The sequence below is a fragment of the Lagenorhynchus albirostris genome, chromosome 7 (assembly GCF_949774975.1).
Source record: "Lagenorhynchus albirostris chromosome 7, mLagAlb1.1, whole genome shotgun sequence".
NCBI classification, from domain to species: Eukaryota; Metazoa; Chordata; class Mammalia; order Artiodactyla; family Delphinidae; genus Lagenorhynchus; species Lagenorhynchus albirostris.
In genome coordinates, this window is record NC_083101.1 from 114,784,637 (window position 1) to 114,800,772 (window position 16,136).

The window sequence follows — 16,136 nt, forward strand, 5'->3', positions numbered from 1 at the left end:
GGCCTTTTGTGTACACTTTAGTTGGAGTAGGCTGGTTCAGATGAAAACCTGCTAAAGTACTTTCTAAAGTATTCCTATATATTTCTATGGAATTTCTAAAGTAAGTCTATACTGTTTACAGTATAAGATACTAGCTCTTATAGTATCTGGTTTATTGTGAGAATCTACCTTTATGACAGAAATTATCTTAGGAGACGTCAAAGAATCAAGTAATTCATGTACTTGTTCATGTTTAAATAGTACCTGAAGAGTCTGAGAAGCTTTTTTGTTTCTATATTATTTCAAAGAAGCAAATTGTTCTAAAATTGAACCTGTTACTGGTGTATAGATTTACTATTTTATTTAGACAATTTGGCATGTCCTAAAAAGTGTCATAAGTCAGTTCAACTTAACTTTTAGTAAGAAATTAGGTTCAATAGGCGTGACTAGACTACTTATTTTAGTGAACACGTATTTTTCCATTACATGTTTAATTTAAAAACAACCAGAGCAGACATAATAAGTCAGATTCTGATTTTGGAGTGTCCATAAATTCCGTTCTGAGCAAGAACAATTCCTTAATTACAGATATACAGTCACATGATTTCCCTTTATGGGTGTTAGAGAATTATTGGATGAAAAGTCTTACATCACCATCAACAGATGAATGGATAAAGAAGATGTAGTATGTATATGCTATGGAATATTACTCAGCCATAAGAAAGAATGAAATCCTGCCATTTATGACAACGTGGATGGACCTAGAGGGTATTATGCTAAGGGAAATAAGTTGGACAGAGAAAGACAAATACTGTACGATTTTACTTATATGTGGAATCTGAAAAACACAACAAATGAACAAACATAACAAAACCAAAACAGACTCATAGATACAGAGAACAAACTGGTGGTCACCAGAGGGAATGGGGTGGGAAGATGGGTGAAATAGGTGAAGGGGATTATGAGGTACAAACTTCCAGTTATAAAATAACTAAGTCACAGGGTTGTAACATAGAACACAGGGAATGTAGTCAATAATATTGTAACACCTTTGTATGGTGACAGATAGTAACCAGAATGACATGGTGATCAATTTGTAATGTACATAACATTGAATCACTATGTTGTACACTTGAAACTAATGTAATATTGTGTGTCAACTATATTTCAAATTTTTAAAAAAGGAAAAATGGAAAGCTGTATTGTTCATAAATAATTATAGGCTATTTCCCTTGAGAGTTTAGATGAAGAGCATGGAATTTCAGGATACAAGGTTTCCCTGTAAGCAGCACTACTGAACAGATTTTAGACAGTTTTCCGTGTGTTTCTTTTTTCTTTTTCTTTTTTTACCAGGGGAAAGCGCGAACGCAGTCCCCTACTATGACGAATTATGCAGTCGAGTTTCCTACATTTGGGGAAATCGCAGGGGTCAGCCCATCCAGAGTGCAATGGATAAGCCTCAACCTGGGAAAACCACCTTTGTGATCATGGTATCTCCCTTGCCAGGTAAGTATCCTTGCGTTTCTTAACCATTATGGGTCGCTGTTTCCTTTAATGGCCTTCCTGTTCACAATATTTACACATATTCTTGTCTAGGGGCTCCCAATTAGAGCACAAAGTTTTGCTCTTTTTTCTTCCTGTGGAGGAGTTATTTTGCCTAGAGAGCCAAAAATTTCTATCAATTATCAGCTTATTTTCTAAATCTTTCCAAAAATGTCCTTTCACACTTATTGGAATGAGGAGGTGATGGTTAAAGGGTTCAGAGTTTCATTATGCAAGATAAATAAGTTCTGGACATCTGCTATACAGCATAGTGCCTACAGCTAAAACTATGGTAGCACATATTTAAAATATGCTAAGAGGATAGGGCAGATCTTGTGTTACATGTTCTCATCACATCAAGCAGTAACAACAACAATAATAACAATAATATTATAGGAGGCAGAATGAAGCTTTGGGGGGGTGATAGTATGTTTATGGCCTTGATATTGATGATGGTTTCGTGACCTTGGTGTTAATGATAATTTAATGTCTATATACTAATTCCCAAACTCACTGAGTTGTATGCATTAAATATGTACAGCTTTTCTTTTGCACAGCAAAGGAAACCATAAACAAGATGAAAAGACAACCCCAGAATGGGAGAAAATATTTGCAAACAAACCAACTGACAAAGGATTAATCTCCAATATATACAAGCAGCTCATGCAGCTCAATATCAAAAAAACAAACAACCCAATCCAAAAATGGGCAGAAGACCTAAACAGACATTTCTCCAAAGAAGATATACAGACTGCCAACAAACACATGAAAGGACGCTTAACGTCACTAATCATTAGAGAAATGCAAATCAAAATACCATGAGATATCATCTCACACCAGTCAGAATGGCCATCATCAAAAAATCTACAAACAATAAATACTGGAGAGGGTGTGGAGAAAAGGGAACCCTCCTACACTGTTGGTGGGAACGTGAATTGATACACCCACTATGGAGAACAGTATGGAGGTTCCTTAAAAAACTAAAAATAGAACTACCATATGACTCAGCAATCCCACTACTGGGCATATACCCTGAGAAAACCATAACTCAAAAAGAGTCATGTACCACAGTGTTCACTGCAGCACTGTTTACAATAGCCAGGACATGGAAGCAACCTAAGTGTCCGTCGACACATGAATGGATAAAGAAGATGTGGCACATATATACAATGGAATATTAGTCAGCCATAAAAGGAAACGAAATTGAGTTATTTGTAGTGAGGTGGATGGACCTAGAGTCGGTCCTACGGAGTGAAGTAAGTCAGAAAGAGAAAAACAAATACCGTATGCTAACACATACACATGGAATCTAAAAACAAAAAAGAAATGGTTCTGAAGAACCTAGGGGCAGGACAGGAATAAAGATGCAGACGTAGAGAATGGACTTGAGGATGCAGGGAGCGGGAAGGGTGAGCTGGGACGAAGTAAGAGGGTGGCATGGACATATATACACTACCAAATGTATAATAGATAGCTAGTGGGAAGCAACCACATAGTACAAGGAGATCAGCTTGGTGCTTTGTGACCACCTAGAGGGGAGGGATAGTGATGGTGGGAGGGAAATACAAGAGGGAGGGGATATGGAGATATATGTATACGTACAGCTGATTCACTTTGTTATACAGCAGAAACTAAAACACCATTGTAAAGCAATTATACTCCAATAAAGATGTTAAAAAAATGTCTCTTAGCTAAGTAAAAATTCTAAGAGGGCTTACCACTTAATCTTCTCTACTAAAAATAATGTAAACTCTTCCGTGATAAGTTATCTCAAAAAATAAAAGTGACTTCTCCATGTTAAAAAAAAATATGTACAGCTTTTTATAAGTCCATCTTACCTCAATAAAATGATTTTTTTTAAAAAAGAAGCTAGGCACAAAGGACCTCACACTGTATGATTTCATTCACATGAAATGCCCAGAGAAAGCAAATCTACAGATATAGAAAGTAGATTAGTGGTTGCCAAGGGCTGGGGAGGATAGGAGACCCAGAGGTTACAGCAAATGGATACAGTTTCTTTTGGGGACAATGAAAATGTTCTATAATTGTTTGTGAGACTAGATACACGATTCTGTGAACACATCAAAAACCATGGCATGACACTTTTAACGGGTGAATTTTATGGTATGTGAGTTATATCAAACTAAAGTTGTTAATAAAAAGAATTCTACTTCCATCTTACTTTATTTTAAATGAAACATACAATTCACATTTTTTTCCTAAATTATAAAAATTGCTTTCAAGTAGCACCTTAAATTGTTATAGGTTTTAAAATTTACATCACATTTCTAGAGCCATCATGTCATATTTATATTCAAAATGCATGGTATTTCTAGATTAACTTGTTCTCAAAATAAAATAAATTCACTACCTGTTCCCAGAAATTCAAGGAAAAAATCATCAATTAGTTATAAAAAACTGTATTATAAATTCAATTATTTGACTGCAGTTAGAATTTTCATTATTAAAGATAGAATTGTATTACTGATTGTGCTAATATCAGAATATTATCCATTAATGATTTTGTTTACTATTTTATTGATGAAATAAAAGCAAGCTCTCTGCTATTATATGTAAGCACTAAGAATCTTTGTATGCAAGCTCTAAGTCAAAAGACTGAAATATTTTCTGAAAGAAAACCACTGGAATTGGAAACAGTGTTACAAGGGAAGAACCAAATCTGACTACATGTTGGATCTGCTTCTTTTACTTTAACCTTTGCTTTCCCCCTGCTTTTGTTCACTAAAAGCATACTGCCTGTACATAATGGCCTGCCTCAGGGGACCCTGCCCCTCTGCCTGAATGTTAACTCAACCGTGCCTTTGTTCAGGGAAGCATCCTGACCCTGTCCACCTGCTGATGGCTGCAAGAAAGAAGAAATTAACACATACCCTCCCCGAGGCTGGCCATTCCAGGTGATATTTGCAAAATGTATGGCCTTTTTACTTTACTTCCCCATCTCCCCCTCTCTGTGCTATAAAAGAAACTGGCATCCAAACCCCGAGGTTATTTTGAGACTTTAGTCTGCCCGTCTTCTCAGTCTGCCGCTTTCCCAATAAAGTCATATTCGTGCCTCAACACCTCGTCTCCAATTCATTGGCCTGCCGTGCGGCAAGCAGAGGGAGCTTGGACTCGGTAACAATAGCAGTCATCTTAGCTAAAACTGGTACATGTATTTAACGTCCACAGGTATATCATTATTATTTTTTAAATGCTGTTTCTTAATTAAATGAACTGTAAATTGTATTTCTTCCTATGTTTTTGACCACACAATGCTTTCTGACTTTCACCTGAGTTAAACAGTTCTAGTCATACATAGCATAGTTCCTAAATTCCTAATCTAAATATGGAAAAGCAGGAAATAAGCTAAATAAGGAAACGAAGGGGGGCGGGGGGGAGATCAGAAGCGGGGGGGCCAGGAAGTTCAGGAGCGTGGGGAGACTTGTGATTTTGAGTTTGGTGTCAGAAAAAGGGGGTGCAACACCTCAGTGAGATATTAAGGAGGAGAGAAAGGAGAGATCTCCACCGGAGCAGCATTCCAGGCAATGGGGTTCAACGAGTCCAAAGAATCTGCAGTGAGAGTAAAGTCTGGGGACGCGGGGAAGCAAATCCCATAAAGCCTTACTTATCAGTTTATGCAGAGGCTTCCGCAGACCCTAATAATACAGGGCCCTGTAAGAGATGTGCCGCCCTCTAGGACTGAACAGGAAGCCGGCGGGAATTTGAGCAGCTAAGTGACAAGGTGCGACTTAACCACAGGTGAGTTAAAAGCTTCTGTAGTAACCTAAGAGGAAGAGGGTGATGGCTTGGATACAGGTGAATCAGGGGAGGCAGTGATGTGTTTTGAAAGAAAACCCAACTGGATTGGTTATGGGGTCTGAGTAAAAGAGGGTAATCCAGGAAAACACTTACACTTCTGACCAGAGCAACTAAGATTAGATTTGGCTGTAAACTGAGATAGAAAAATCTGCAGGAGGTACAGATTTGGGGTAAAAGATAGGAGTTTATTTTTTAATGTGTTGGGCTGAGATATCAATTAGACATGCAAGTGATTACTTGGGAAAAAAGTAGAAAAGCTTGCCTCAAGTTCTGCGGAGATGATTAGTCTGGAAATATGATTTGGGAAGCATTAGCATATCAGTGGCATTTAAAGCTTTGGGGTAGGATGACATTGAGACAGAGGAGAGAGAAGGACCAAGGTCTGAGGACGGAGCTTTGGGGCACCTCAGTGTTTAGCAGATTGGGGATGAAAAAAAACAAGTGCAAGAACCAGAGAAGGAGGGATCTTGTAGCGGGCACAACTGGAAGAGAGATTTCCTGGAATCAAAGTGAAAAAAAAATATTTTAAATGGAGGAAATAGTCAAACACAGGCGTGTACATGAAGATTCAAGGAAGGTGAGGATGGACAAGAGTCAGTTCAGTGGCAGCACCTGCTGGAGTCGATTCGGAGAAAAGAGGAAAAAGAATAATTGGAGGGCTTCCCTGGTGGCGCAGTGGTTGAGAATCTGCCTGCTGATGCAGGGGACGCGGGTTCGAGCCCCGGTCCAGGAAGATCGCACATGCCGCGGAGTGGCTGGGCCCGTGAGCCATGGCCGCTGAGCCTGCGCGTCTGGAGCCTGTGCGCCGCAACGGGAGAGGCCGCAACAGTGAGAGGCCCGCATACCGCAAAAAAAAAAAAAAAAAAAAAAGAGTAATTGGAAACAGTGACAAGGACTCTTTTGGGAAGGCAAGAGAAAAGGGGTTTTAACAGACAGTCGTGGAATAGGACGCAGGGCCTGGGGCCTGGGGTCTGGTTGGTGTGCAGGTGCGGTAGCACGAGGTTGTGGGAATCTGTATTTTCTCAGTGAATTGGGTGCCAAGTCCCTCAGAGTGAGGATGGAGTTGGAGGTTTCAGAGGTTTAAGAAGAGAGATGAAATAATGTTCTGTAAAAGGAGAGAGTGAGAGGGCTGGCGGCTTGCAGTACAATTATAGGACAGCAATGAAGATTGATTCAAGGTTCGAGGTCCTGCATTTAGAGATCGTCAGCACATTTGTGTGTTTTGCTCTAATTATATTTGGCTGCATAAGTGTGGGCGTAGGCTGGGGGAGATTAAATTCTAAACACAGCTTTGGCTGGTGTGCATGAGAGAGAGAACCTGAGCCAGAGTGGAGGGCACAGGAGACACTTTGGGAATTTAAGCTGTTTATGGAGGACAGTGACACTGAGGGAACAGAGAAAACTTGTTAGGATCGATGATTTGTAAATCCCAGTGGGCTCTACAGCTCACATAACCGAGCAGGACTCTACGAGGCCTTCCCAGAATAGACCCCTACCCATGTCCTCCGCCTGCCTTTTGTCTGTAGAAAAACTTTAGTCAAAGAATACATTTAATCAGAGAAGTGAGAAAATGCAGAAGGAAAGGAAAACAGTCAAACAAGACAAAATAATAATAGTTTAGCCATTGAACAGAGTCAAGGACTTTGGGTTCCTCCTTGAGGGCTGTAGGTAATATTCTGAGCAATGACCTTCAAGCTGTTTTGCAGATACTGAAGACCCTACCAGGTGGGAGAAGTTAACTGCATGCTGCGCACAAGCAAGTAGACCCTTGACCAGCTGGAACCAGAAGGTGGATGATGCCGACTCCCCATGACCTCACCACCAGCCAATCAGAAGAGTGTCCACCAGCTGACCACGCCCTGCTCCTTGAACATCACTACCCCCTCCAGGGCGGGTCACACAGTCTTGACGTCATTAGCCTGCTGTGGCCCCCTCTGCCTCGCGAAGCAGTAAAGCTATGATTTTCTAGTTCACCCAAAACTGTCTCCGAGACTGTCTCCGAGATTTAATCTGGCCTGGATGTACCGAGGCCGAATTTCATAAATAAGTACGCAAATGTGAAGTAGTATGTGTAATCTCCATTTTTAGATGACAAAAATCGAGACTGAAATTTTAGGTGAGATCTCTGTGCAACAGCTCATGTCAAAGACCAAACCGAAGACAGGTCTGACCCCGCACTCACTGTTTTCCCACAAGGTTAAGCCTAATTCCTCTGCAATAACAATGAAAAATGTCTTCTGAAAATATCTGAATTTTAAAAGATTACCACTTTGACATTTTCCACAATGACAGACCCAAGCATTGTTTTAGCAAACAACCACTTTGAGCAGACATTGCTTGACCTGATAATCTCTCAGCTGAGCGTCTTTATACCCAGTTCTAAATGCCTGTGAATGTTTTACTTCGGTTCTAAAGCATGGTTGAACTATAACAGCTTTTACAAACGTGGCTCTCTTTGGCTGTTTCTTGACATATTGGCAATGCCTCATGGCAACTGAACCACCTTTCCTAACCTCGCAGTCACCTGAAAAAAGTAGAGTGATCACTGGTGAAGTGCAACACTGATCGACCGCTATACATGAGTATTTGTTAGGCTTATTATTTCCCCAATACTGCAAACTCCAAACTGCTTCAGAGTTAGGACTTGGAAACTGGGACTCGTGAGCTGGAGTAGGATGAGCCCCTCATGCTCTACTTCTTGCCCAATGGCCAGAGACAGATTGCTCTAGAGGGGAAGGGACATGTATTCAGGGAAACAATTAGAAAGGAGAACAGAAGGCAACACTGTAATGATTTAAAGTGGTTCTGCATAGTGGGTTTTGTTTAAAAAGAAAAAGGAAACCCCAAAATCATGTTCCACCAGCCTCTCTGGGCATCAAGCCTGCAGGGGGCACAGAGCATCTATGATTAACCCCAGGAAACTCCACTCAGCACCTCTCTGCGCAGTAATTTACATAGCGTTCATCAGTTTATTACAGCCGCAAGTCAACACTTTCCATGAGCATCTTTGCTGTTTGCTATAGTGAAAAGCACGTAGAACCTGAGGTGCTACAGCTCAGTTCAAGTGTGGCTTTCCATTCAAAAGCTTCAATTCACTCATCTGTACAATAAACTTTTAATTATGGGTAGTGTGGGCCTACCTAGCTCACAAGATGGTTTTAAGAATCAAATGAGGTAATTTATACACAAGAGAATTTTAGGGAAACCATACATCCAAACAACTCCAGTTGTTGGTATTTTTCAGGAGGAAGTAATGAGCATACAATTTGCAGATTTATATTTAAAGTTATGTTTGCATAATAGTTTAAAATAGCTTTTTTTAAAATATAGCAATATGCATGCCTCCGAACAGGAATCTGATGTAGTGGAATACTGTAGAGAGAAGGCAAGAAACTATGTATATATCTAAACACACACACACACACACACACACACACACACACACACACACACACACATCAGATATTAATTGTGGCTTTTTCTCTGGGTAGTGGAATCATAGGAAATGTTTAAAATTTTCTGTTCACTTTGCAGTAAGTTATGAATTTTCCCCCACATATGTATAACTTTTATCATTAAAAAAGAGACTACTTGGGGCTTCCTTGGTGGCGCAGTGATTGAGAGACTGCCTGCCGATGCAGGGGACACGGGTTCGTGCCCTGGTCCGGGAAGATCCCACATGCCGCGGAGCGGCTGGGCCCGTGAGCCATGGCCGCTGAGCCTGCACGTCTGGAGCCTGTGCTCCACAACGGGAGAGGCCACAACAGTGAGAGGCCCGCGTACCGCAAAAAAAAAAAAAAAAGAGACTACTTGGAAACAAAATCAGTGTTTCATTGTAAAATGGCATTTACATAGCTCTCCCAAGAATTTCTGTTCCACAAAATTTCATTATTCAAGGCTTGGAATAGAACAGTAAGTACAAGGACGTTTCCTAAGAGCTATCAGAAGAAAAGTATGTTTAGCAAAATTACTGCCATTCCAAGTAATCATACCAGCAAAAGAAAAGGATTTTTTTTTGGTTTCTCATCATCATAAGTTTAAATTAAATTCTCTCTTCTTTTCATTTCTTTGTTCTCATACCAGCTTTGTTTCTGTCTCTATGGGAACTCTAAGAAAATACAGAAAGAATTGGCGTAGTTGGAACAAACACAACAGCGAAATTCATTCCTTTAGTCTCTTTGTTGACTGTGATTGTCCAGCGCATCTCTATCTCTTCTGGTTCTTATGCTGAAATTCCTCACTTTCTCATTTTGTATTGCCTCTGCCACCTGAGACACAATGTCCTTTCAGGACCCTCATTGTGAGGAGGAAAGGATTTGCTCTCCTGCACAATAGCACCAGCAGGAAAGTGAGTTTCATCCCTGCCAACGTGTTTGGGAACCTGAGGTAAAGAAAATGATGGTTCTCTGTTGTTCAACTCCTTTGTTTACTCCTTTTCTTTCTCCTTGATTGAAGCTAATGCTCTATAAATGTTACTATGTTCTATACAGGCTACTTTAGCAAAAGGTTTTAGGCTTTCTTTTCTATTGAACCTCAAATGAGAGCCTTTAAAAGTGTAAATTCTCTCTGCAGGTAATGTAACAACAACATATGTGTATGTATATATATGTGTGTGTGTGTGTGTATGATATATATGATATATCACACAGATACACACAAATACACACACATACTCTGCCCAGGGTGTGGACTTATAATAGCAAAAATCTCGATGAAATTATTTAATATGTACCATTTTCCAAAATACGCACTGTTGAAAATTAGTTGCATAGAAAGATGGTAATTGAAAATATCCACTGACACATAATAGATAAACTATACGGGATTTAAAAAATTATGCATATAAATTCAATATATAAAAAGAAAAACAGAATAAAACAATATAACAGCATCCTTATGCATCAACAAAAAATAAACAGAATACCCAATACCATAATAATGATGAAGGCCCAGAGAGAAAAGGAGATGTGTATAAGAAGGCTGAATATTTGTACAAGATTAATTAGTAGAATTTATAATTCTACATAAAACAACAAGTAATAGCTCACTAATAAAATCAGTAATAGCTTCAATGAATCAAATTCATATCATGCCAACAATGACTAAGGAGACAGTTCTTATATTCTGCACAATTCAGAGAAAAGACACTGCCTCTATTTCATACTAGTTTTTTCAAGGATTTTGTGCACAGTCTTAGAAGACAGAGACGGTGTCCCCCTCCACTGCAGAGGTCAGGCACGCTTACTGTCCAGTAGGAAACACTGGGTTCCCTGAGTTCTGTGCTCTACCCCTGTAACACAGCCCCTGCCTGTGCAGGAGGCAACTGGACCTCCTTGAACTGCCCTGTGAGTTCTGGGATTCGCAGAGCCCTGGGCCACACGAGAACGTGTGAGATATTCTGGCCTCTACTGCTGCTGAGACTAACAACGTCCTTTGTTTCTGACCCAAGATTCTAATGTCTCAGCAACGCTGAAACTTCCACAGGCTGACTTGTGAGTTTGCAAGTAGTATAAAAATCTCAGGCCCTTCTTAACTTGTGGCATGACTTTTACAGAAGAAAACAAAATGGAAGTCAGAGCCGCATACATTATTATGAGCATATCCGTAAAAAATATTGTGCAGTGAAATAAGCAGTTAACACAATTTGTTTATATAATGTCTTAAAATGTGCAAAATGTACTATATATATTTTTTAAGTATATTCATATAAAATAAATGAATAAAATAACTCATACCTGTGATTGACACCCAAGGTTAGAAAGAGCTAGAAAAGAATCAAAAAACAGTACCCAGAGGTTTCCCTGGTGGCGCAGTGGTTGGGAGTCTGCCTGCCGATGCAGGGGACGCGGGTTTGTGCCCTGGTCCGGGGGGATCCGACATGCCGCGGAGCGGCTGGGCCCGTGGGCCATGGCTGCGGGGCCTGCGCTTCCGGAGCCTGTGCTCCGCAATGGGAGAGGCCGCAGCAGTGAGGGTCCCGCGTGCCGGAAAAAAAAAACACAAAAAACAGTACCCAGGAAACTTCCAAACTTCCAATGCATTTGTAATTTTTCTAAATTAAAAAAGTCCAGGGACCAGGGGATGGGGAGCGGGGAGGGGGAATGGGGAGTTAGTGTTTAATGGGGACAGAGTTTCCGTTTAGAAAGCTGAAAAATTCAGGAGATGGATGATGGTGAGTTGCACAACAATGTGAATGTACTTAGTGCCACTGAGCTGCACAGTTAAATTAGTATGTTTTATATTATGTGGCTTTTACCACAGTAAAAAAATTTTTTTTTAATCTAGAGGACTAGTTTTCTGATCTGACATGTAAAGAGATGGGAAGCCGTCACTCCTATCCTCACAACAAGAAAAAAGCTGAACAAACAACATCAACCCTCTTCTCAGACCTTTTAGAAGATTGAGGTCATTGGAAAAACTGTTACCACAAAAACTGGAGAGACAGGTAAATAGAGAGAATCACAGTTTGTCTGGAACAGAATCCCCAAAGCAGAAGCCTGCCACTGGGGCCGGAAGAGACACTCCAACTATAACTGATAAATTGCTGAACGCTTCATGAACTGGAGGCGTAAGACCTGGGGAGGTGGGTCTCAGGGAGGAGGTGTTGGGAAGGGCTCAAAACCCATGAGAACTGCCCAAATCTGAAGCACTGACATCACCAAATGCTGCTGAGGATGTGGAGCAGCAGTAACTCCCATCACTGCTGGTGGGAATGCAAACTGGTCCAGCCACTCTTGAAGACAGTTTGGTGGTTTATTACAAAAATAAACATACTCTTACCATAAATTCAGCAACTAGGCTCCTTGGTATATACCTAAAGGAGCTGAAAACTGATGTCCACACAAAAACCTGCCCAGGAATGTTTATAGCAGCTTTATTCATAATTGCCAAAACTTGGAAACAATCAAGAGGCCCTTCAGTAGGTGACGGATAACTAATCTGTGGTGCATCCGGAAAACGGAAGATGATTCCGTGTTATAAAGAAATGAGCTATCAAGCCATGAAAACATATGGAGGAAGATTAAATGCATATCACTAAGTGAAAAAAGCCAATCTGAGAAGGCTACACGCTGTGTGATTCCAACTATGCGACATTCTGAAAAAGGAATAACTAGGGAGACAGTAGAAAGATCAGTGGTTGCCAGGGGCTAAGGGGCAGGGGATGAATAGGTGGAACACAGAGGATTTTTAGGGTGGTGAAACTATTCTGTACAATAGTATAATGGTGGACACGTCATTAAATGTTTATTTGTCCAAACCTATAGGATATGCAACACCAAGAGTGAGCACTAAGGTAAACTCTGGACTCTGGGTGATGATGATGTGTCAGTGGAGGTTTAATAGTAGTAACAAATGTACCATTTGGTGGGGGAAGTTGATGGTGGGAGAGGCTGTGCATGCATGGGACAGGGGTGTACCGGAATCTGTACTTCCTGCTCAATTCTGCTGTGTACCTAAAATTGCTCTCAAAAATAAAATCTATTAAAAACAAACAAACTGAAGCTTCGGGAGGTGGATGGCTCTTCACAGTCTTAAATTAAAGCAAGGGAGTGTGTCCTTGCACATCTACACTGACAAGTAATGGACACAGACAGCTTTGGAGAAGTTGTCTTATTTGGGGCCAGGCAATGTCCTTCAACCACTGGTAACTTTAAGACTGGGGCTGAGTCATGAGCACAGCATTTCTAGCTGGGGTGTAAGTGCTTAGTTATATCTGAGAGGCACCCCATAGCCACCATTAGAATATGTTTTATTTATTTTAAGAGGTGCTTTGGAATAATAGAATAAGGATCTTCAGCTTGCATTCAACATGAAAAACAAAGCTTGATACAAACATAATACTGTTGTTCATTCAACAAGCATTTATTGAGCATGATAAGCATTGTACTACACAATTTATGTTGAGATCAGTATTCACCATGGGAATTACAAGTATTTTTGTTACAGTAAAACTTAATTGGGATAAAATAGCTTTAAAGGGGAACTAAAACAGAGCTGAGGGAATCAGGCCCCGTGACTTTAGACTGTACTACAAAGCTACAGTAATCAAAACTGCATCGTACTGGCACAAAAACAGAAATATAGATCAATGGAACAGGATAGAAAGCCAGAAATAAACTCATGCACCTATGGTCAATTAATCTACAGCAAAGGTGGCAAGAATTTTCAACGGAGAAAGGACAGTCTCTGCAATAAGTGGTGCTGGGAAAACTGGACAGCTACATGTAAAAGAATGAAACTATAAAATTCTCTAACACCATACACAAAAATAAACTCAAAATGGATTAAAGACCTAAATGTAAGCCTGGTTACTATAAAACTCCTAGAGGAAAACATAGGCAGAACATTCTCCGACATAAATCGCAGCAATATCTTTTTGGATCCACCTCCTAGAGTAATGAAAATAAAAACAAAAATAAACAAATGGGACCTAGTTAAACTTAAAAGCTTTTTCACAGCAAAGGAAACCATAAACAAAACAAAAAGAGAACCCACAGAATGGGAGAAAGTATTTGCAAATGATAAGATCAACAAGGGGTTAATGTCCAAAATATACAAATAGTTCATGCAGCTCAACATCCAAAAAAAAAAAAAAAACCCAATCAAAAAAATGAGATAGGGTTTCCCTGGTGGCGCAGTGGCTGGGGGTCCTCCTGCCGATGCAGGGGACGCAGGTTCGTGCCCTGGTCCGGGGGGATCCCGTGTGCCACAGAGCGGCCAGCCCCGTGAGCCATGGCTGCTGGGCCTGCGTGTCCGGAGCCTGTGCTCCACAGCGGGGGAGGCCGCAGCAGTGAGGGGCCCGCGTACCGCAAAAAAAATGAGACAATCTAAATAGACATTGTTCCAAAGAAGACATACAGATAGCCAACTGGCACATGGAAAGCTGTTCAACATCACTAATTATTAGAGAAATGCAAATCAAAACTACATTGAGGTATCACCTCACACTGGTCAGAATGGCCATCATCAAAAAATCTATAAACAATAAATGCTGGAGAGGGTATAGAGAAAATGGAACCCTCCTACATTGTTGGTGGGAATGTATATTGGTACAACCATTATGGAGAACATTTTGGAGGTTCCTTAAAAACTAAAAACAGAGCTACCATATGACCCAGCAATCCCACTCCTGGGAATATATCTGGAGAAAACCAGAATTTGAAAAGATACATGCACCCCAATGTTTATTGCAGCAGTATTTATGATAGTAGAGACATGGAAGCAACCTAAATGTCCATCGACAGAGAAATGGAAAAAGAAGATGTGGTACATATATACAGTGGAATGTTACTCAGCCATAAAGAAGAATGAAATGATTCCCTTTGCAGCAACATGGATGGACCTAGAGATTACCATACTAAGTATAGTAAGTCAGATGGAGAAAGATAAATATCATATGATATCATTTATATGTGGAATCTAAAAAAATGATACAAATGAACTTATTTATGAAATAGGAACAGATTCACAGACTTTGAAAACAAACTATGGTTACCAAAGGGGAAGGAGTGGGGAGGGATAATTTAGGAGTTTGGGATTAACATACACACTACTATATATAAAACAGATAATCAACAAGGACCTACTGTATAGCAGAGGGAACTCTACCCAGTACTCTGTAATAACCTATATGGGAAAAGAATCTAAAAAAGAGTCAATATATGTATAAATGATTCACTTTGCTGTACACCTGAAACTAACACAACATTGTAAATCAACTGTAATATAAAAAAATTAAATTTAAAAAGATGAACTAAAAATATCCTGTATATACTTATGACATTTCTTTACTTAATATTTATGAAAGATGTGAAGACAATTGGCATTAGAATTTTTCTAGTTGTTTTATTAATCACTTTATAGCTTTATATTCATGTATTTTAATGGTAGTCATTTTATTTAAAAAGTCACATATTCTTTCTAATTAAACTTTTCCCTCATCTTTTTAATTTTGTTGCCTAAAGGGACACGTTGACCTTTCAGACTTTTATTCTTAACAGAAATGTGGGAAAGGCACTATTTGCAGCTCAGCTGGCCCGTCTTTGCTTCCAGGAATCAAAACTTCCTGTGGCAACAAATCCTTCCCATTTTACTGCACCTGAGACCTGACTGGATTTGTTCTCCACCTGGTTCTGAGACATGATGTCCTGCTGATTTTGATGCAGTTCCGGTTTCTTAAAAAGAGAGCAATCGTGTATTTAATCTCGGTGCTCAGTTGAGCACTTGACTATGGTATGTCCATAGTCAAGCATACTTAAGGATATATTTTGGAGTCTTATATTTGGAAGTTTGAAAAGGCTTATTTAATGTTTTTATGCAACACTAACCATTTATTTAGCCTTTCTGATGTTGCTCCAAATTTGCAATGATTCTGTTTCATTTGTCTGTGTTTGATTTATTATGAAGTAATGCTGGAGATGATAGAAAATACATTTCTTCAGTATTTCATGCAAACTCATTGGTATTTTTATTCTGAAACTACCTCTCTTTAGGGATGAGGAAACTCTGTTTTTAAGCATTCTGGTTGAAGCGATTGACCCTTTTAAAAATGAGATCTTAGTCTAGAAAGCAGAGGAAGTTGAGAGAGATTTCAGAATGTGACCAGAGACACTGTATCTATAGTGGCGAGCAAAATTCACTGTTCCTTTTGTCTACATAGAGTGATGGGTGTAGCAGGAGGGATTTAGCTCTGGTCCAGCTCAGAGATTCACTCTTGGTACTCAATAACAGTTAATAATACTTCATGTAAAGATCTTCAAACTTGACAGAAATACGTGTTAAAAAGGAAACCTCATGAT

General features: G+C 39.8%; 1 non-coding gene across 1 annotated transcript; it reads right to left on the reverse strand.

Moving 5' to 3' along the window:
- Window positions 1–1,329: 1,329 nt before the first annotated feature.
- Window positions 1,330–1,493, reverse strand: LOC132523989 (U1 spliceosomal RNA). The gene has a single exon (XR_009541754.1). It is a non-coding gene; the product is annotated as a U1 spliceosomal RNA (small nuclear RNA).
- Between the last annotated feature and the right edge of the window lie 14,643 nt (window positions 1,494–16,136).